Source organism: Ovis aries, chromosome 3 (genome assembly GCF_016772045.2).
Source record: "Ovis aries strain OAR_USU_Benz2616 breed Rambouillet chromosome 3, ARS-UI_Ramb_v3.0, whole genome shotgun sequence".
Taxonomy (NCBI): Eukaryota; Metazoa; Chordata; class Mammalia; order Artiodactyla; family Bovidae; genus Ovis; species Ovis aries.
The window spans coordinates 219,295,679-219,315,798 of record NC_056056.1 but is presented as its reverse complement, the minus strand read 5'-3'; the positions used below and the strand labels follow the sequence as shown (position 1 = coordinate 219,315,798).

General features: G+C 47.9%; 1 long non-coding RNA gene across 3 annotated transcripts in view; it reads left to right on the top strand.

Moving 5' to 3' along the window:
- Nucleotides 1-20,120, top strand: part of LOC132659507 (uncharacterized) — a 47,510-nt gene that overhangs the window by 26,388 nt on the left and 1,002 nt on the right. For 2 of the 3 annotated variants that reach the window (XR_009600047.1, XR_009600045.1), the window contains one exon: nucleotides 1-20,120. This exon is cut by the window's left edge. This is a non-coding gene — a long non-coding RNA (uncharacterized LOC132659507). The other variant, XR_009600046.1, reaches the window with a different exon arrangement.

Sequence of the window (20,120 nt, the reverse complement as noted above, 5' to 3'; positions counted from 1 at the left end):
ACTTATTTATTTATTTACTTTTATTTGGCTGTGCCAGGACTCAGTTGCAGCATATGGGATCTAGTTCCCTGACCAGGGATCGAATCCCAGCTCCCTGCTTTGGAAGTGTGGAGTCTTTGCCACTGGACCACCAGGGAAGTCCTCAACTGTATTCACAGCAAGAGTCAAACCATGCAAATATGACTGATAGGGGCCTGCCCCAAATTTCCCTTCATAAGACCTTTCTTTACAGTATGCATGAAGAATTATAAATAAAGATTGTAAATAGATCATTTAAAAGGCATACATTTTATTATACTTGGTCTAATTCATAACTTTCCCTGACCCAAATTGGCCTTTCCCCTCAAGTGGGCCAAATCGGCCAAACTGTCACACACCACTGTCAGCAGCACTAGGAGCAGAGAGGATTCCTGACCCAGCAGGGATCAGAGGGACTCTGCGGGTTTAGCAATACGTTCAGAGCTTGTAACTTCAAGCTCTCCATCTCTGAAGTTCAGGCTGGCTGGACTCTTCCGTGACTACAAATTTTTTTTTTTCCCAAGGAGAATTTTTAAAGCATGGGAAATTGGTGTTCCCTTGGGAACGTCATGCAGGAGAGTGGGTAGCGACCCATCGCTCAGGCAGGTCCTCTGCTGTGCACCACCGGTACGGGTCTGTCCAGAGGGGAGAGAAGAAAGGGAAGACGGCTTTCCGGGGCTTAGCTGTCGGGGTCGTCCTCTGCGGCGGGCGGTTCAATCAATGGGAAGAAACAGAGATGCCTTCAAAACCGAAGGGGACGTGAGCCTTTGCAGATAGCGACTGCGTTTAGCGAGCGCATCCCCAACTACAGCCGCTGGGAACGGGCGCGGCCTCGGAGACCTTGGGCGCGGGGAGCTGAGCCGAGGGAGGCGCACATGGCTCCGACCGCCCGGCCTCGTTTTCTTTCCATGTACATTGAATTCCCAAAAGGGTTCCGAGGCTTTTGCTTGGCAGCGCACTGGGGAAAAGACATTTCAAAATGTATTCCATTGTCTCTGCTGGTGCTGGAGCGGCCGCCCGACCCCGAGGCAGTCTCAGAGCGTCTCTTTGGATCCGGGCGAGAGCGGGACCTCCCTGTGCCTCTTAAAGCGCAGCAATAATGAACAGGGAGAGAAAGTGCTTGTTGCAGATCGCGGCTTATTATATAGGTCTCCAAGCGTTCCGCATCCCCCTGCTGAGAAAATCATGCCTTTGCCTGTGCCGGGATTTATGGCGCGGTTCATTTGCAAGTGGAGAAGACCCGACAGCTGGGAACGGACCAGCGCTAGCTGCTGAGACAGATCCTGCAGGGTGTTTGAAAGGTGGGTGCAACATGGTGTGGGGGCCCCGCAGAGGATGAGATGGTTAGATAGCATCACCTACTCAATGAACATGAATTTGAGCAAACTCTAGGAGATCGTGGAGTACAGAGGAGCCTGGCTGTGCTACAGTTCATAGGGGTCGCAGAGTCAGACAGGACTCAGCTACTGCAAAAGCAACATGGTTTAAACATCTGGTAGGTTCTTCCTCTGGGTTTCCACCACCCACCCCAGGGGCAATAATATCCACAGGCCTTTGGCTGTGGCCCTGTGTAGCACAGTGAGCCTGGCACATTCCCTGAGACCTGAGCTAGCCGGAGGGGGGACCCTTGGCTATTACACGCACCATGTGTAACTGTCTTACACAAGCAGATGGTGGCAAGTCCTTCCAAAACTTGGGTGCTGACAGGTGGGAGATTGGGTAGAGAAGTGGAGGTGTGACTCCAGAACCTTCTCCCCCTGCCCCAATCTAGACATGTTATATTAAAACTGCTGAAAACCAAAGATAAAGTGAAAAATCTTGAAGGCAGCCAGAGGAAAAAAATACATTACACTCAGAGGAACAAAGATAAGAATTGTATCTTTAAAGAGAAGAAAACAAAAAAATACTGTCAACTCAAAAGGCTATACCCAGTGAAAATATCTTTCAAAAATTAAGGCAAAAATACAGATGTTTTTAGAAAAACAAAAGCCAAGAATCAATTCTTGTGCTATTAGAAACATTAAGGGAAGTTTTTCAGGCAGAAAGTGTATGATACCAGGTAAAAATTTGGATTTATATCAAGAAATGAATGACTCCAGAAATGATAACAATGAGGACAAATATAAAATACTTTTAGGGCCTTCTAGGTGCACAGTCATATCACCTATGAAGGATACATTTGCTCTTTTTCTCCCTTGTTCTTTTGCCTGATGGCTCTGAATCACAGGCTCAGCAGTTGTGGTTCCTCCTCAGCGTGAGGAATTTTCCCAGCCCAGCAACTGAACCCATGTTCCCTGAATTGGCAGGTGGATTCTTCACCATTGGACCAGCAGGGAAGTCCTCTTATACCTCTTATTGGTTTATCTTCTCTCACTGCTTTGCCTAATGCCTGCAGTACTATGTTGGATAGCAGAGGGCCTCTTTGATTTATTGTTGATTTATGGTAATGCCCTTATTTGTTGCTGTTCAGTCGCCAAAGTTGTGTCCAACTCTTTGTGACCCCATGGACTGCAGCACGCCAGGTTTCCCTGTCCTTCACTATCTCCCGGGGTTTGCTCAAACTCATGTCCATTGAGTCAGGGATGGACTCAACCATCTCCTCCTCTGTCACCCCCTTCTCCTCTGTCCCTCAGTCTTTCCCAGCATCATGGCCTTTTCCAATGAGTTGGCTCTTCATATCAGGTGGCCAAAATATTGGAGCTTCAGCTTCAGCATCAGTTCTTCCAGTGAATATTCAGGGTTGATTTCCTTTAGGATGACTGGGTGGATCTCCTTGCAGCCCAAGGGACTCTCAAGAGTCTTCTCCAGCACCACAATTCAAAGGCATTAGTTCTTTGGCAGTCAGCCTTCTTTATGGTCCAACTCTCATATCCGTACATGACTACTGGAAAAACCATAGCTTTGACTAGATAGACCTTTGTCTGCAAAGTAATGCCTCTGGTTTTTAAGACGCTGTCTAGGTTTGTCAAAGCTTTTCTTCCAAGGAGCAAGTGTCTTTTAATTTTGTGGCTACAGTCACCATCTGCAGGGATTTGGGGAGCCCAAGAAAACAAAATCTAATTTCCCCATTAAGTTAGACTCTAGGTTTAGGAACAAAGTATATATATATATTTATCATCTCAAAAAACCACTCATTTGGTTTCCCTGGTGGCTCAGTGGTAAAGAATCTTCCTGCCAATATAGGAGACTTGGTGGGTTCAACTCCTGATCTGGGACTATCCCACGTGCCGCAGAACAGCTAAGCCTGTGCACCGCAACTGTTGAGCACAACTCTGCTCTAGAGCCTGAGAAGCCGGTGTGCCCCACAATTAGAGAAAAGCCTGCCCAGCAACAAAGACCAGGCACAGCCAAATAAACAAATTAATTAAAAAATTAAAAAAAACACTCATCAATTTCACTCCAGAGCCTTCTATCCCTCACATACTTGTGGCTTTAAGGAAGTCCTGTAAACCTTTGTCTGGGACCCCAGTTTCATCCTTTCCCAAACAGAGGACGGTCAGTGACCTCCTTGGATTCTGAGGTCATCTGACTAAGAGGACACCGCAGCGGGTGTCCACTGGGAGATGATGGAGAACAGTATTCTGCCTCCGGTATCATTCAGCTCCTCTCCCTGAGCCTGTTCGGCACAAACCTCCTTTGTACTGTGGCCTGAAGTCAGCCAGCAGCTCAGGGTAGCTGTAACCATTTAGGAGAGTGAGCCTGTGTATACTAATTAGTTGATATAAAGATCAAACTCAGATTCTTCCCAGATTTTCTAAGATAAGCACTTTGCAGTGAGAAATGGACCTGAAAGCAGGTGTCTGGAGGATTAAAATGGCATTCAGTCTGCTAGGCAACTGCATTGTAGAAAGACTTATTGATAAAAGAAAATAAATAGCTGTGGCTGCAGTCAAGCTCTGGGGAAAGGGTGAGAGAGGATGGGGAGGAGGTAACTTGTATACAGACCCACAGACAGGAAAGTCTGCCTGAGAAGGCGGCTCCAAGCAGGGTGGCTCAAGGAGAGGGAGCTGGGGTGGCCTGGAGAGTCTTAATAATGGGGGGTGAAGGTGTCCTGGGTTGGACGGTGTCCCTCAAATATTTGTATCTGCCTGGAACTTGTGAATGTGACCTTATTTGGAAACAGGGTCTTTGCAGATGTAATCCAGTTTAAGGTGGAGCCCCACTATCTTAGGGTGGGCCAGAATCCAATGGCTGATGTCCTTATAGGACGAGAAAAGCTTGGACACAAAGGGAAGCTGGGCATGGGAGGATGGAGGCAGAGACTGGAGTGATGCTGCTACAGCTGAAGAGCGCCAAGGATTGCTGGTGTCTTAGTCCCAGCTGATAAAATAAAATATCACAGATTGGACTTCCCTGGCAGCACAGTAGATACGAATCTGCCTGCCAACATGGGGAACATGGGTTCAATCCCTGGTCAGGGAAGATCCCACGTGCCAGAGAGCAACTAAACCCGAACACCACAACTACAGACCCCACACGCTGCAACTGGTGAAGCCCAAGTGCCTAGACAGAGCCTGTTCTTCTCAACAGAAGAAGCCACCACAATGAGAAACTCCATGCCCTGCAACTAGAGAGAGAAAGCCCAGGTGCACCAACAAAGACCCCATGCAACCAAAAATGAAAATAAGTAAATTAATTTTTAAAATAGCACAGATTGGGGGCTTAGATGGCTGCCTTCTTCCTGTGTTCTTACGTGGTAGAGAGAAAAAGAGACAGAAAGATCTTGTCTTTCTTCTTATAAGGGCATTAATCCCATGATGGGGGCTCCACCCTCATGACCTCATCTAAACCTGATTACCTCCCAGAGGACTCAAGTTCTAGTACCATCACATTGGAGATTAGGGTTTCAACATTTGGATTTGGAGAGACAGGTATTCAGTTAGTTGATAACAGAAGCTAGAAGAAACAAGGAAGTATTCTCCTCCAGACCCTGCAGAGGGAGTGTGTTCTACGGATGCCTTGATTTCAGATTTCTAGTGTCCAAGACTGTGACAGAATAAATTTCTTTTCTTCTCTTTGGAGGGTGTATCAGTCAGTTCATCAAGTTTAAAAGATGGCCTTATCAACGGATAGCAGTTATCTGCTTTATACTGTCAGATCTCAACTTCGTAGAGCAAATCAGCAAGAATCACGTATTATGAAAATGCGCTGTCTCACACACAGAACCAACAGCATGGAATCATACATGACCTAGACTGGGAGACAAAACCACGGCATCCTCACTAGTATCTGACTCCTGCCTCCCTCCCCAGCCTCACTGGGAACCACTCTCCCCTTGCTCAATATACTGTAGTCTCTCTGGGTAACATTCTGCTTCTCGATAAGCATTCTAAGCTCTTCTCTGCCTCAGGGTCTTTGCACATGCTTCTCCTGCCTGGAAAGCTCTTCTGGCGGTTCACATGTTGAGCTTCTCCTTGACCTTCAGACCTTGCCTTCAATGCCAACTCTTCTGAGAAGCCTTTCCTGACCACCCTATACATTAGGGCAGAATAATACCCCTCCTTCAAAGATATCAACATCCCAGTCCCAGGAACCTGTGAGTTTCCTGCAAAGGGGAATCAAGGTTGCAGATGGAATTATGTTTGCTAATCAACTGATTTCATGACATCATCCTGGATTATCTGGGTGGGCCCAGTGTAATAGTAAGGATCCTTAAATGTGGATGGTGACTACAGCCATAAAATTAAAAGATGCTTGCTCCTTGAGAAGAAAAGCAATGACAAACCTAAGCAGCATATTAAAAAGCAGAGACATTACTTTCCTAGAAAGGTCCGTGTAGTCAAAGCTATGGTTTTTCCAGTAATTGTGGACGGATGTGAGAGTTGGACGATAAATTAAGCTGAGCACTAAAGAATTGATGCCTTTGAATGGTGGTGTTGGAGAAAACTCTTGAGAGTCCCTTGGAGAGCAAGATCAAGCCAGTCAATCCTAAAGGAATTCAACTTTGAATATTCATTGAAAGAACTGATGCTGAAGCTGAAGCTCCAATGTTTTGGCCACCTGATATGAGAGCCAACTCATTGGAAAAGACCCTGATGCTGGAAAAGACAGAAGGCAGGAGGAGAAGGGGGCAACACTGGATGAGATGTTTGGATGGCATCACCGACTCAATGGACTTAAGCTTAAGCAAACTCCAGGAGATAGTGAGAACGTGAAGCCTGGTGTGCTGCAGTCCATGGGATCGGAAGGAGCTGGACACGACTGAGTGAACGACAAAAACAGGGATGAGACAGGCAGAGGAGTCAGAGCTGAGAGATGGCACTGTGAGAAACTCTTGACTGACCATCGCAGAGTCTGAAGATGGAAGCAGGTGCCAAGAGCCAAGAAATATGAGTGACCTCTAGAAGCTGGAAAAGGCAAGGATGCTTATTCTCTCCTGAAGCCTCTAGAAAGGAGTACGTATCTGCCAACACCTTGATTTTAGTGCAGTGAGATGCAGCTTGGACTTCTAACCCCCAGAACCATCAGATAATATATCTGTGTTGTTTTTTTTAATTTATATGTAGTTATTTGACTACACTGTCTTGGTTGTGGCATGCAAGATCTTTAGTTGCTGCATATGAACTCTTAGTCGTAGCGTATGGAATCTAGTTCCCTGAACAGGGATTGAACCCAGGCCCTCTGCAGTGGGAGCTCACAGTCTTACCACTGGACCATCAGGGAAGTCCCATATCTGTGTTGTTTCAAGTCACTAAGTTTGTAGCACTTTGTTACAGCCGCCAGAGGAAACCTATACAGACCTTAACCTCAGTGCCAACCCCTGAGAAGCCTCCTCTGACCACCAGATCCAGAGTAGCGCCCCCTCCCTCATCCAGTTACTCTCTCAAGCATCTCTGTGTGCTAAGCACTGTTGTAGGCACTGGGGATAACAGCAGTGAGCAAGACATTAAAAATCCCTTCCCTCAGGACTTCCCGGGCAGTCCAGTGGTTAGGATTCTGGGCTGCCAATGCAGGGGGCCACAGGTTCAATCCCTGAATGGGTAACTAAGATCCCACATGCTAATGGTAAGGCCAAAAAATAAAATAGAAACTGAAAAAAGAAAAAAACAAAAACAAAAACCTTGCCCTCACAGAGCCTGCACAAGGGGGCAGGCAGGGAAACACAATAAACAAATGAGAAAAATAACGGGTGTGGTGAGAAGCCTAGGGAGGAAAGCAGACCCAGGAGGAAGGCAGGGGAGGAGGGGTCCCGGGGTCAGGGGAGGAGGGCAGGGGAGGAGGGGTCCCGGGGTCAGGGGAGTGTGCTGCGTAAATGGCTTGGGGCCTGACGGCAGCGGCTCTCCAGGGAGGGAGGGGCCAGGCAGAGGAGAAAAAGCAGGATAGCAAGTGAGTGGCCCGCGCAGCCAACTTCATCATGCAAACCGGTGCCTCTGAGAGTGGAAGTGACACCATTAACAACCGTGCTGGCCAAACAGGCACCAACCTGCTGCGTCTCGGTGCAGGGTCGCTGGGAGCTGGACCACAGTGGCTGAAGGAGGGAGTAGGGGTCTGGAGGCAAGGACCGGGTGTGGTGTGGCCTTGTAGGTCAGGGTGAGAAGGCTGGCTTTTACTCCAGGAGAGGTGGAAAGTCATGGGAGAGTTTTGAGCAGAATACTGTGGGTTTATGTTTAAAAGGGTTTCCCTCGCTAGCATGGTGAGAACTGACCCTCAGGGCAAGAGGGCAGAGGCAGGAGGCTGGTAAAGACTCCTGGGATGCCCAGGGGCCACAGAGTCTGATGACAGAGATGAGAGGCTGTCTTCAGACCGGAAGTGGGGTGAGGGAAAGGGAAGCCGAGGATGACAGCTCGTCTCCTGCAGGGACTTCCCAAGTGTGTGAGTTTCTGACCCCTTTGTCTTCCCCCTCTGTGTAGATGGAAGATCCATGGGGTGGGGAGCCTGTCTGGCGTGCTCAGCATCTAGCTGTCAGGAGTAAAATACCATGCTTTTGTGCCAATAAAATAAATGGTTTGCCCAAATCATTGTTTTCTCAGGAGCAAAGTCCAGGTCGTCCAACACCACATCCATAGCACCTGGCTGTAGATTCATTGCCTCCCTGCTTCACATCCTTGGGCCGTTTGCTTGCCTTTGTTTGAAACCTGGTGCATGGGGAAGTAAGAGCCTTGGAAGTGCTGGGGTTAGAAAGCACAGTTACAAGTGATCGGGAATTAATTTCACAAGGAAAAGCTCTGAGTGCTCCTGATGTGAGAAAGGGCACTGCACTGGGTTGGACCCCAAAGAATCAGGAGCATCACCTCTGTTCCCACCATCAGGACTGATGGGACACCGAGGACAAGTCTTCTGAACTTCTTGCTTTCATCACCACTTCACAAGGGAAGACGGTCTTGCCAAGCAGTTATTTGTGCTAATAATTCAAGAGGAAAGCAGGCATTTTCTGAATTGCCTTACCAAGCTACCTTTTTCCTTGCCTGAATTTTCTCTCCTCCCTCGGAATCCATCCAGTAGCACTGCCTGGTGAGACGCTGACAGCGGAGCTGGGTCAGGGAAGGTTGGACGAAGGAGCTGCCTGCAGTTTTCTGAGAAGACATCTTGGTTTTCTGTCTCAATCTAGGTCATGGATGATTTCCACGCTACCGCCAGACGCGAGCTTGGTTCTGTGTGTGAGGCAGCTGCATTTGAATCCTGTGTGATTCTCGCAGGTTTGCTCATTGACGTTGTTGGAGATCTCACAGAATCAATCAGATGAATCGCTGCTCATTAATAAGGTCACACCTTTTAAACTTGCTGAATGGATGGGTCTACCCTTCAGAGAGAAGGGATGGACTTATCTGACCAATTCTTAAATCATCCTCCTGAGAGACTGAATATATCTCATGAGAGACAAACCAGGTGGCTCAGTAGTAAAGAACCTGTCTCCCAATGCAGGAGATGTAAGAGATAAGGGTTCGATCCCTGGGTCAGGAAGATCCCCTGAAGTAGGAAATGGCAACCCACTCTAGTATTCTTGCGTGGGAAATCACATGGACAGAGGAGCCTGGTGGGCTACAGTCCATGGGGTTGCAAAGAGTCAGACACGACTGAGCATGCCCACATTTGCTTTCATTTTTATATCATTATTACAAGAGACTGAATATATAAAGGCAATAGCCACACCACATATAAAAATAGAGATTTTTACCCACAGCCTGCCTCCACCTGCCTGGGAAACTGCCCCCCTCCCTGCAATAAACAGTCCAGGAAGCCAGTCTGCTGTAAATCAGACTTTCTGGAAGCCAGATTGTCCTATCCCTGTGACAATCCAAGAAGCCAAACAGCAAATTCTAGAGCAATTGACCCCAAATGACCAGATTTAGATTAATAACCAACAGCTTTCTTATTCCTTGTCCTCTCTTCCAATTTAGGACCAATCAGAGGAAGCCAACTCTGTATGCTTAACCAATCACGTAGGACACCCGCGTGTAGTCAGCCTGCCTACAGGTTCCCCAGGCCAACAGCCTCCAATCAGGGCACACCTGAGCCCTTGCCTTTTTTCCACTTTAAAACTTTCCAGTCTGCCTTTGAGTCTTTGCCAAAATGCAGGTGACACCGCTCACTCCTTCGCTATAGCAAGTTCGGAACAAATAGCCTTGTTTTTCTCATTTGGTTGGTCTTTTTCACCATTAACTGAGGACTAGGACTTCCCAGGTGGCTCTAGTGGTAAAGAACCCACCTGCCAACGCGGGTAGACAGATGCAGGCTTAGTCCCTGGGTTGGCAAGGTCCCCTGGAGAAGGGCTCACAACCCACTGCAGTATTCTTGCCTGAAGAATCCCATGGACTGAGGAGCCTGGCGGGCTCAGTCTCACAGAGTTGTATGCAACTGAAGCGACTTTGTATGCATGCAACGGAGGCCTAAAGAGGCTTAACTATGCATGCATGCACGCATAAGATACACATACGGGCAACACAGAGTTAAATATTCTTTTAAAAGTTACGTTTTCATTGGCAAATGACTGAATTTTAATTCCGGGATTCTTTGGCAAATATCTAGGTAAAAGTGTGCCTACACAAGATTCGGGCAGTTCCCCAGAAACTACTGTATCCAAAATGTCATGGTTCTGAATTTGCAGAGAGTTACGTTCAAAGTGTCACCTCCACTCCGTTGGAGAATGGTGGCCAGTCATCCAGAGCGGGCAGTGTCTGCCAGCTCCAAGCCCACTTTTGTATTAAGACAAAAAAAAAACCAAAAAACCACAGGGACAAACACCAAAGGCTCCAGGCTGGAGAGGACACCCAATCAACCTTGGAGATGGTGCGGATCTTTATCTGTTCCTAGAAAGGGCTGTGACAATCAAAACCCACAGGGGGACGGAAACACCAAAGGCTCCAGGTGTCACGGGAGGAGAAACTGCCATCCGACAGCCCACGTTCCTCATTCCAGCCCTCCCTCCTGCCCTCTTCCGTCCCAAGAAGGATGGCCAACTTCACTGAAGCTCCAAATTAGACGGCTTGCCACTCTCAGGTTAATGAGCCAGTGTGTCCATTTTGCTGGTAAAATTCCTTTCTGGCAGTTTCCAGCATGCCATCCCAGGTGTGACTTCTCTTATCATAAAATTATCATCGTTTCTGACATGCGTGTTAGTCTCTCAGTCATGTCCCATTCTTTGTGACCCCGTGGATGATAGCACGCCAAGCTCCTCTGTCCATGGAACTCTCCAGGCAAGAATACTGGAGTGAGTTGCTATGCCCTCCTCCAGGGGATCGAACCCAGGTCTCCTACATTGCAGGCGGATTCTTTACCATCTGGGACACCAGGAAACCCATCATTATTTCTGCCTGAGTTCAAATCCTAACTCCATCGGTTACTGGGTCTGCTTCCTCTGTGACTCTGTTCCCTCATGCAGGAAGAGGCAGTATGAAGTGCATGCTTGGTCAGGCTGATAAGAGGACTCAGTGAGTCCAGTGCTAGAGGGGTCCCTGGCTTATGGCAGGCACAGCAGATGTCCGAGCTATTCATCACTCATCTGTCAGTGGGGACCGGAATCAAGGCACTCAGTGAGGGGCAGGCTTTGAGGGCTGCAAGCAGCTCCAAAGGCAGCCATCCCAGGAGGGAGAGAAGGAATAGGGCAGAAATCATGGACAAGTGAGAGGATTGTGCTTGAAAAAAAATGAGATGCTCCTGCAGATTCAGAAATATTTGACCAAAAGGTTCTTGGAGATGCCGCTGGTGGGGCCAGAATTCCACCCTGGAGTTCCTGAAACCAGAGCCCCGCTTTGGTTGTGTGGTTGGGGTGGCCTACCAGGCGGGGTGATGCCTTTTGAGTTTGGACTGTCAAGGAGGCCTGCTACTGGGAGGGCCGTCTCAGAAGGCCTAAGACCCAGCAGACTTCCTCCAGGTGAAGCTTCCCTGAGGCCAGAGCCAGCTGCAGGATTTGTGGGGCCCAGTGGGCAATGAAAATGCAGGCCTCTTGGACTTCCCTGCCAGTCCAGTGGGTTTAGACTCCGAGCTTCCACGGCAGAGGTGGGTACAGGTCAATCGCTGGTCAGGTGTGGCCAAAAAAAAAAAAAAAAAATTCAAGCCTCTTGTTAGAAAAGTAGGAAATCTCACCATTAAAGATATTAACCACACAGCGCCTTTTCTTCTGAAGCCTGTCATGATGCTTTTATTTGCTACTTAATGTCATGCTCCATCAGGCAGGAGGACACTAGAGGCCAGGTTCAGAGGTTGCCAGGGTCCCGTTCTCACAGTTACTGACCCTGACTGGGGAGGGAGCAGTCTCCCCTTCCCATGGGCCTGCCACCCGAGCTCATGGTGGAGGGGGAACCCCCAAGGAAATGCACCTTCCGTGGACACACCTGGTGCCTGGATAAGGGGTGGGCCCCCAACAAGCCACCTGCTAAACACGCCACGGCACAGCCAGCCCTGAGTGAGGAGCGCTGCCTGCTCTGAGGCTCCTGCTGGGAGCTGAAGGCGCCAGGGACACGCTGACCTCCCTGCCACCCGCTACCCTCACCACCCAGTCCCTGGCCCCGGGCGGAGGGTAATAGCAGGGCGGGGTGGGCAGGGTGAGGCTGGGGAGCAGGTGACTGAAAACTGTCTAGTCGCTGGCCCCAGGAGGCAGTGGGAGGCATGACCCCAAGCCCCGCGCTATCTATTGCCCCATTAGACTTCACTTACAAAACACAGATTCAGAGGGAAAATTATTAAGCATGCTCCACAATCACGGAGCATGAAACCCTAAGGATGGGGCCCTTCTGAGCCTGGCACCCTGTGTGACCGCCCTGATGCAAGCCAGTGCCCTGCCCCCTGACACCCACCCCCCAGCCCTCTGGCTCCTCAGCACCCCATGCATGCCTCCATCATCGGATAAAATCTGTATGCAGTAAGCAAAGGCACACAGAAATGCAACTGAAAAATGGTCTATAATTGATTCTGTCTTGCTCCCAAGTCCCCACTCCTGCTAAGGGCAAAAAAAAAAAAAAAAAAGAAAAAAAGAAAATTTAAACACCATGGACTTGCTAATCAAAGCTAGCTCAGTCTCTCCAGGCTTCAAAAACTCCTTCTGAGTTAAGTCAGACACATCAAGGCAAGAGTTCAAGTGCATTAAGTTTCAGGTTTCCTCTCAGGGCCCTTCTCCCCACGCCTTCCCAGATGGGATCCCGATTCCAATTCCTGCCTCTGAGACACGTGCTTGAGGTGGCACCAGGCTGCCTGTCCTGCACCCAGTGAGTGGCCATCCGCCTGGTTCTCGGGCTGCAGCCCAGAGTCTGGCCACAGGGTCCTCTTACAGCACCGCTCAGCAGTCACGCTCCCCTCGGGCCTTCCCACTGCTGTTTTGACCCGGAGGAGGGTCTGATCAAGCTTCTGATCTCTTGCTTCTTCCTACCTGATGGGAACTTCCCTAAGTCATATCCTCTGACCTTGTTATGGGTCCAAGTCCACCAGATTTGGTCATAATTTCTTAAAGGGAAGCCCATGGAATTTAGAAAATCCCCTTCTTCCCTGAACCAAATTCAGTTTCAAGACTGTTATCTCATGTACACTCAAGAGTTGATCTTAACACTCAAAGGTAAAAGAGTCTTTTTCCCTCTTGTTATATTTCTACTATGAAAATCACCATCCTCCCTGAGGCAAACAGGTAGCCCTGGTTGAATAAGAGAGGGAAAAATATTAATATTTTAGAATTTTATTTCTCTCTTACCTCTAGCATAGCACTTAGCACAGAGGTATTGAAACTGTCTCCTTGTCTGTCTTCCCAAGTAGTGCATTCGCTTAAAGGCAGGGGGCAAACATTGCTCATTTTCTGTATCAAGCACCTAAATATTAAGTCTGGCACTTTACAGACTGTCAGAAATGGATGGTGGGATGGATGGACAGGTGTGTGGGTGGGTAGACAGGTGGACAAGGGGGTGGATGGGTGAGTGAGTGAAAGGATGGGTGGTCGATGAATGGATGGGTGGATGGATTTTTTAAACCTTAAAAAAATATACCCAGCAAAAAGTGAAAGTCGCCCAGTCGTGTTCGACTTTACAACCCCATAGACTGTAGCCCGCCAGGCTCCTCTGTCCATGGAATTCTCCAGGCAAGAATATTGAAGTGGGTAGCCTTTCCCTTCTCCAGGGAATTTCCCAACCCAGGGATCAAACCCAGGTCTCCCACGTTGCAGGTAGATTCTTGACTGTCCGAGCCGTCAGGGAAGCCCAAGAATACTGGAGTGGGTAGCCTATCCCTTCTCCAGGGGAACTTCCCAACCCAGGAACTGAACCAGGGTCTCCTGCATTGTAGGCGGATTCTTTACCTGCTGAGCTACCAGGAAAGCCCCATACCCAGCAAACTCTTACTTACATCTCATTGACCAAATGGGGTCACATGCCACCCTGGGATGCAGAGGAATCTGGGACTGAAGTACTGTAGTTGTGATTATTTAAATGGGGCATTTTATTATCCGGAGCATGGTTCTGTTGGTAAGGGAGAAGGGTAGAGTGGATAATGGGTAGATAAGAACGGCCAGGGGAGTGGCATTTTAGCAGAACCTTCCAAGATGTGTAAGAGAGAAAGGGTATGTTGAGCTGAGGAAACAGCGTAACCAAACGGATGGAGGTGAGAGCCCAGGGCAGTTGCAGGGGATCCTGGCAGATTCCGTACGAATGCCAGTACATCACTGTTACTACACCCAGGCAGAAGGTTCTGTAGAGAGGATCTGTGGGTCAGCCTAAACTGTAAATAAATATTCCTTTATAGATTGAGGTATGGAGACTGACTTGTAAATATGAGCTCTCATTATGGCTGAACCTGTATTCCAGCTATGTTCTCTTCTTCTTGTTCATTCCGAACACGCCCCATCCCTTCTCCTTTATATTCCTAGCCATTCTTGCCAGAGACCTGCTTGTTTTATCAGTCTTCTCAAAGATCCAGCTGTGGTTTTATTGATCTTATTTTTTCCTTAATTTCTGTTCTTATTCTTGTTATTTCCTGATTTCCTTCCTTCTATTTTTGTTTTTCTTGCTTTCTTCTGTTCTCTTTCTTCCTTCTGGACTTGGACACCAAACTCACTCAACTGGAGTTTAGGAAAGTCTCTTCTAATGTGTGCATTGGCAGCTCTGACTCTCCCTCTATGTAATCCTGCTGTGGGATTCTTCTAGTTTAGTACAAAGTGATCTAACTATCTTTCAGTTCTCAGTATTTTCTGATTTCCCTTAGGATACCTTCCTTGACCCTTATATTGGGTGCTCCATGAATTTAAAGTTTAAAATATATGAGTTAAAATTCAGTTTTATCTCAAAATAGAGTGGACATATAATTCAGCGATCCCACTCGTAGGCACACATCTGGAAAATCTAGAATTTGAAAAGATACACACACGCCCCAGTGTTCATAGCAGCACTATGTATAATAAATAGCCAAGACACAGAAGCAACGTGCATGTTCATCGACAGGTGAGTGGATGAAGAAGACGTGGTGTGTGTATGTCCCACTCTATGTATTAATGGAGACACACAAAACTGCGGTTCACTTATTCCTACTGCTTTATGTAACCAAGATGTAATCTGTTTATTTTCTCTGCCACTAAAGGATATTGAGCTTATTTCCGCCTTTTCTCTATCATACACAATGCTGCTATGGAATTCTTACATGTAGTCTAGTGCTCATATTTTCATGTATGAGAAGCAAAACTGGAAGTAGAGCTGTTGGGTCACAGCATCACCAGATAACGTCAAATTGCACTCTAAAGTGGCTGTCTGTCCTCCGTGTCTCTCAGTCTCTCTTGAAGGGTTTTCTACATTTTCCCCTCTGCTTTGCATTCTGGATTTTTTAAGAATATCTTCCAGCTCGTCCATTCTCTCGTTATCTCTGTCCAATCTGCCATTAAACTGGTTGTGAGCTTTAAATTTCATTATTTGCATTATTCACTTCTAGAAGTTCTGTTTGGAGCTTTTAATGTCATTTGTTTTTAATTTTTATTATGGACATTTCAAACATAAAATTAGAGACAGCAGAATAAGAAATCCCTATGACTTATTCTTATTCACCTTCCACAAGTATCAACCTGTAACTAGTCTTGTTTTATACACACGCCTTCCCATAGCTGTCTACTCTGAGATTTTTAAAAATATTTGTATTTATTTATTTGTCTGCTCTGGGGCTTAGTTGTGGCCTGTGGGATCTAGTTCCCTAGTGATCAAACCTGGTCCCCCTGCATTGGGAGCATGGAGTCTTAGCCACAGGACCACGAGGAAGTCCCTACTCTGAAATTATTCCGAGGCCCATCTCAGTTACCATATCATTTCACCTAAAAATGTTGTTCAAATCTGCCTATTCTTGTTTTCATAAAGTATTGCTATTTTCTTGAGAGTCTGAATCCTTCATTTTGGCTTTGACTCATTCTAAGCGTTCTTATCACATCATCTCTCTTGGCCCTGCTGTCCTGCTGTCTCAGAGTCTTACGGCCCTATCCTCCTGACTGTGGCATCTGCTGTATTCAGCATGACCTCTCTTCATAAGGTGTACACAGGTGTACCTTGGAGATGTGGGTTTGCTTCCAGACCACCACAATAAAGCAAATACCGAAATGAATGAGTCACGTGCATTCTTTGGTTTCCCAGCGCATGTAGAATTATGCTTACTCTGTACTATAGTCTCAGTGGGAAAGAATCCACCTACCAATGCAGGAGACACAGGAGATGTGGGTTCAGTCAATCCCTGGGTCAGGAAGATCCCCAGGAGAAGGAAATGGCAACCCACTCCAGTATTCTTGCCTGGAGAATCTCATAGACAGAGGAGCCTGCTGGGCTGCAGTCCATGGGGTCAACGGAGTCAAACAGGACTGAGCATTCAAGCACAGCAATAACATAGTCTATGAAGCGTGCAATAGCAGTGTGTCTATATAAGCAAGGCACATTCCTTAATTTAAAAATACTTCTTTGCTAAAAAATGCTAACCATCATCTGAGCCTCCAGCAAGTCATAGAAGTAACATCACAGATCGTCGTAACAAGTATGAACAGAATGAAAGGGTCTGAAATGTGAGAATTACCTAAATGTGGACTGAGACACGTAGTGTGCAAATACTGTTGGAAAAATGGTGCTAAAGATCCGCTCGATACAGGGTTGCCACAAACCTTCAACCTGTAGAAAACACAGTACCTGTGAAGGGCGATAAAGCAAAGTGCAATAAAGTGGGGTATGCCTGTCCTGGGATTCGCTATTGTGACCTCATCTTGGGAGGAGCTTGTTTTTCCCATGAGAACTCCCTGCTGTCTGAGTTGGAAGAGCGCTCCTCTACAGTCAATTTTTTTTTTTTTAATTTAATCTCACCACTCGGCACGTGGGATCTTAGTTCCCCAACCAGGGACTGAATCCACGACCCCTGCACTGGAGGCTAAGGGTCTTAACCCCTGGATAGCCAGGGAAGTCCCTCAAGTCATTCTGCATCTGCTTTGCCAGATGGTCCAGGGCCATCACCAGCCTGGGACCAATTTTTTCTTCTGGCATGAGAGCCTGAGACCATGCAGACAACACAAATCCGGATGTCAAATCCACTCACAGCGCATCTGTGAGGTTTCAATTTTGCTGAAGATCATGTTTGAAGCCCCCCCACTGCTCTTGCTTGTGCAGTAATAGCAAGCTTCTTATCTCCTTGTTAACAAGGAGATCAGGGTTTCTTAGTTCGTCGCCCCTTCACTAAGAGATCAGCCTTCAGTGGAGCCTGGCTTTGCAAGGAGTCAGAGTTCGAACCCTCCACATCCTGTTAATGGAAGATCTTACCTCCCATCTCCAAATCTCATCCCAGTCTGAAGGCCAAAGCCAGGGTCCCTGGGTTACTGGCTCTGATTGCATCCCTCCCTGAGGCAGCTGTGGGGTCAAATCACGTGATCACCACTCTGGTTTTTCCATCTTTGTTCTGTCCCTGGGGATATCCCTTGCTTGCTTGCTAACTCAGCCTATGCGCACCGCAGGTGGCTCAGTGATAAAGAATCCACTTACCAATGCAGGAGACTCAGGAGACATGGGTTCAATCTCTGGGTCTGGAAGATCCCCTGGAGAAGGAAATGGCATCCCACTCTGGTGTTCTTGCCTGGAGAATCCCATGGACCAGAGGAGCCTGGTGGGCTACAGTCCGTGAAGTCGCAGGCAGTCGGTTATAACTGAGCACGCATGCACAACTCAGCCTTACAAGGTTTATTTATGTGGTTGTACTTTATCACTGGAGAAGGAAACGGCAGCCCACTCCAGTATTCTTGCCTGGAGAATCCCATGGACAGAGGAGCCTGGCGGGCCATGGTCCATAGGGTCTCGAGAGTCGGACACAACTGAAGCAACTAAGCATGCATACTTTGTGATGCATTTCTACGTTTTTGTACGAAGAGTTCTTTCACATTTCTCTGATCAAGATTTTGTTAGAACTGAGTTTCCTTTATTGTGAAAGCTGATATAATTTGTTTTTGCTTTTGTTTCTTACTTGCAATTAAAAACAAATAAACCTAAAATAATTACCGTAGCATCACGCTCAGATCTGACTATCCTGCCCCCAAAGTCACTGCCGAGGCGCATCCGTTTGCTTTGGTCCTTGCCTGGCTAAGGACTCTGGGTGTGAATGGTCCATCCACGCTATACAGAGGAAGGCCTGCTCACGACCCTGGCTCACATGGCCACACTTCAGTCACCCTCCAGAGCCTTCCAGGACAGAGCCCCCGCCTTTTCTGGCTTACGGACCAGCTGTGGATTTTGGTGCATGAAACACATGAGCAGCGCTATGTTCCTCCCATTGTGCAGACACCCCAGAATTCTGGGTTTTCCTGTGATACCTACGGCTCTGTCCATTTTTCTTTGTAAATGGGCCACAGTCATCAAAAACACTGATTTGTATCAGTGCCACTAAATAGCCAGCCAGTAAAAAATGGCCTGAGTGTTCATAAACCTAGTTCTTTTCCTGTCAAGGAAGAAGAATCGAAGAGATGGAGTAAATTTCACCTGCTGTTGCCACAAAGCTTTAGCCTTGTGCTCAGTGCCTACGATGCTCCTTGCTTACCTTCTGGGCTCGAGGAGGGAGGGGCGGGGCTTGCCCCTCCAAATCCCTTTCTGCCCTGCTGCCAAATAGATGTGAGGCTAATTTCTCCAGGCCCCTATCAAAACCCCCACTTAGAAGGTTTCTTTTGGTGGTGAAGAAAGTGTTCTAAAATTAGATTATGGCGATGGGTGTATGACTGTAAATATACACAAATATTACTCTTTAAACATACAAAAAAAACAAAACCACTGAATTGTGCACTTTAAGCAGTGAATTTATGGAGAATAAATTAAGTCTCAATAAGAGATTTTTTGTTTATTTGACTGAGCTGGGTCTTAGTTGTGGCCCGCAGGATCCAGTTTCCTGACCAGGGATTGAATCCAGGTCCACTGCATAGGAAGCATGGAGGCTCAGCCACTGAACCACCAGGGAACCCCCCCCCCCATATGACTGATTTTTTAAGGGCTTGAAATTATATGGGGGAACCTATTTGGGCACCCAAGCCCTGCTGTAAGCGTAACCTCCACATGACATTGCCCTCCTCCCATGCACCATCCTCTTCCAGGCACACAGACTGCCTCCTCCAGCTGGGGTACCCCTGCCACTGACCCCTAGTTGACCTATATGGCTGAGCTGCAGCGTGGTTTTCTCCAGAAGTTGAGGCTCTGTGCATCCCGAAGTACCCTGGCCACGGCTCTGGTCACATGGAAACTGATGTCCCCAGTTTTATCGGTTTGTCTCCTGCGACAGCATCTTAGTCGTCTCTGGGGCCTCTCTGGGCGCCTGGCACCTTGAAGATGCTCGATTGATGTTTTAAGCTGCCCCAGCTGGCTTCCCAGGTCTCCCTAGTGACTACTGAGCCCTCCAGAGTGGAGGGCACTGGAGCTACGAGCGTGCAGGTGGTAAATCTCCCTTGCAACTACTGAAATGCCTGGGCACCCCAGCTCCTGGCCCTCCTCTTCAGCTTTTTTTCTTAACCTCTGATTTAGCAGTGATCAATTAGCAGTCATGCGAGAACCTCCTTCCTTGTCCTTCTGGAATGCTTCTCTATAAGGTACTTTTCCTTTGAGGGGTTGGAAAAAAAACTAGGGGACTGAATGTACTCACTGTACGAAAGAACTGGGAAAGGCCAATTAACATTCCGCTAAGAGAGAAAATGATTTCTCCCATCAGCAATAAAAACTGACAGCTCTATCAGAAAATGAGCCGGGGAAAACCTGCAGAGCCTGGCGGGGCAGGTGGGGCGGGGAGTGTGTGCCCTGCTCACTGAGGGGTAAGGATGCTGAGTGCAGAGTCAGGGGAGCTCAGGCGGCCAGAGGTGTCGCTGTCTGAGGAGGTGACCCACGGCTCCCGTCCTCACTGATCTGGCCCCCAGGCAAGAAGACGAGCCCTGTTCAGGTTTTATCCCTGGAACTCAGAGCTTCGACTCTCCCAACGGCTTCTCCCTGTACACTCGTTTCCTCTGACCTTATCATAAAAGGAAGCCACGTGATGTCTATTTATGGCAGCAGCGTGGTCTGGGGAGAAGAGGCTCTCAGCCCTGTGAATTCCACGGGCTGATGAAATTGCTCCTCTGCTCCTTCTCTCTCCCTGCCAGGAATGAATAAACGGGTGCGGGGGCGGCCGGAAGAATCAAATGCCAGCTATCTGACAGACAGGTGCCTTCTTGAGTGCTACGG